Genomic DNA, 2,560 nt, shown 5'->3' on the forward strand with positions numbered 1-2,560 from the left:
TCAAATTAGAGCAAACTTTGGTTACAGGGTTAATTTAGCTATAAATTAACCCGTGGCTCGGCGATCGTGGCTCAAGAGTTGGGAGTTCGCCTTGTAATCGGAAGGTTGCCGGTTCGAGCCCCGGCTTGGACAGTCTCGGTCATTGTGTCCTTGGGCAAGACACTTCACCCGTTGCCTACTGGTGGTGGTCAGAGGGCCCGGTGGCGCCAGTGTCCGGCAGCCTCGCCTCTGTCAGTGCGCCCCAGGGTGGCTGTGGCTACAATGTAGCTTGCTATCACCAGTGTGTGAATGTGTGCGTGAATGGGTGGATGACTGGATATGTAAAGCGCTTTGGGGTCCTTAGGGACTAGTAAAGCGCTATATAAATACAGGCCATTTACCATTTACCATAAAGTCAAAAGATATGCCCATTTTATAACATAGTGAATATTGGTTTATTTGAAACAGGACCAATAAACTGACCAACCTAAAATGTCTGATAAAAACATCCTAATTCAAATGTATTGATATATTCAAGTGCAAGAAAATATATATGCTGATTAGTGCATTATTGTACATACAATGTGTACATCCATCTAATATGGAACGCCAGGACTGCCATAATGAATTAATTAAATACACCATTAAATAATTAAGAATTCGCTGAAGAGGAAGGAACACAGTAACTGATTCATCATAGCATTTCCCCAATTTACCAAAAAGATCAGGATAGAAAGAAGAGAGCAGACATAAAATTCAAACTTAGGTTTCCAGGCATTTCATTATTGTGCATGAAGGCAGGCAGATGTGGATGCTGTTAACATTTACAGAGTCCGTCTCAACATAACTAATCAGTGTGTAATTGGGGGAATCCACGCGGAAAAGCAGCAGATCACTGACATCAGAAGACTAATTAAATGGTAAATCTTACAAAGGTCAACAGTGTGTTGGCTAAGGATGAAGAGAGTAGCCACCATATGGCTAAAGATGCCCTCAAGAAGTGTGTCTTCACTGCTCTTTTAATCTTTTGAGCTAATTGTGCCCCCCCTGCACCCCCAGTCTTCTCGTGATTGTGGCCAGTGCTCAGGCAGACAAAATGTGGTCAAACTCTAATCTACTTAACTGCTTGGCACTTTGTTTTTCCAATTATGGTTAGGCCTTGTTATTGTAGTGCTGAAACCCGCTGACATCAGCATTTATTTGGCTTTCTAAGCAAATTTTCTACTCAGAGTTTAACAGACGTGAAACAGTTTTTACAGCGTAAAATAAACAGATACAACCAACAATTTATGAAAGAATCATTTATCCAATGAATACACAGAAACAGTGTGAGGATACTGATCCGATCACTTTTGCTGAGCGTTGTAATGAGTTATTATTTAGCTATTCAGCCCACAACAGTTCACTCTCACTGCTCTCACAGTGTAAGTTTTACTAAAGAATCTCATTAAATTTACTGCTAACCAAGAAAGTGTCAGACTGGCTAATCAACACAGTGGAGCACCTGAAAGAGTACTTGAATGATTGTGAAGATTGGACTTGTATTCATGTTCAGACTTTGAGCAGAGAACACTATAGAAGAACAGCCCATTTTATACTTACCTTTCATTTAGGGAGATGTAAATGAATTGTAAGGTTGCAAATTTTGTAAGGTGCACTGTAAAATCTAATTAGTTCCCAGAACTCCAAAAAATTGAGGAAACTCGTTGCCTCAAAAAAATTGAGTAAAGCTTAGCTAAAAATGACTAAATTAGGACAACTTATTTATTTTGAGTACACTGTACAAGCTCATTTGTTCCCAGAACTCGAGAAAATTGGATCAAGTTTACTTAAGATGACCAAGTTAGGGCAACTTACTCATTTTGAGTACACTGTACAGCCTTGTTAGTTCCCAGAACTCAAAAAAAATTAAGGAAACTCGTTGCCTCAAAAAAACTAAGTAAAGCTTACTTAAGATGAATGTTAGGACAACTTATACATTGCAAGTCTGCAGTATTAAGAATAACTTGATATTTCTGACTGTACAATACTAATTGTTTACTTACTGACAAACATTTCAAGTTCAACTAAATGAAAAAACAATTTGTGGTAACCTGAATATGATTAAAAATAATTAACAACACTTTTTGTAATGATGTTAAAATCAGCCCAACTTTTATTTTCAAACACAACAAAGTATAACAGCCAACATACTGGACACTGTTCTGCTGAACAACAAACAATTAATATTGCCATCACTGTTATAATGTTATAATCTTAAGTCTCAGATGTAATTATTCTGAATAATAAGTTTAGGTCTACCACAAGTTTGTTTTGTACTTACTTATATAATCAAAATAAAATATTTATTGTTCTGTCACAAGTGCAATCTCTGATTTAAACAACACATTTGTTTTTCATTCCAACACAGGAGCTGGAATGTTGTAATGTTTTAAGGATGGCTTGTTTCCAGTCCAGGCATTACTGCCTGAATGACTATCATGGATCGAGGTGATCCAAATGTAGGTGCAGAAGAAAGTCTTTAACTTCCCTTAAATACAGTGGCAGTGGATGTGGGTTGGAGATGCAATGAGCTTGAACC

Source organism: Pundamilia nyererei, unplaced genomic scaffold (genome assembly GCF_000239375.1).
Source record: "Pundamilia nyererei isolate P.nyererei 1_Seehausen unplaced genomic scaffold, PunNye1.0 scaffold00143, whole genome shotgun sequence".
Taxonomy (NCBI): Eukaryota; Metazoa; Chordata; class Actinopteri; order Cichliformes; family Cichlidae; genus Pundamilia; species Pundamilia nyererei.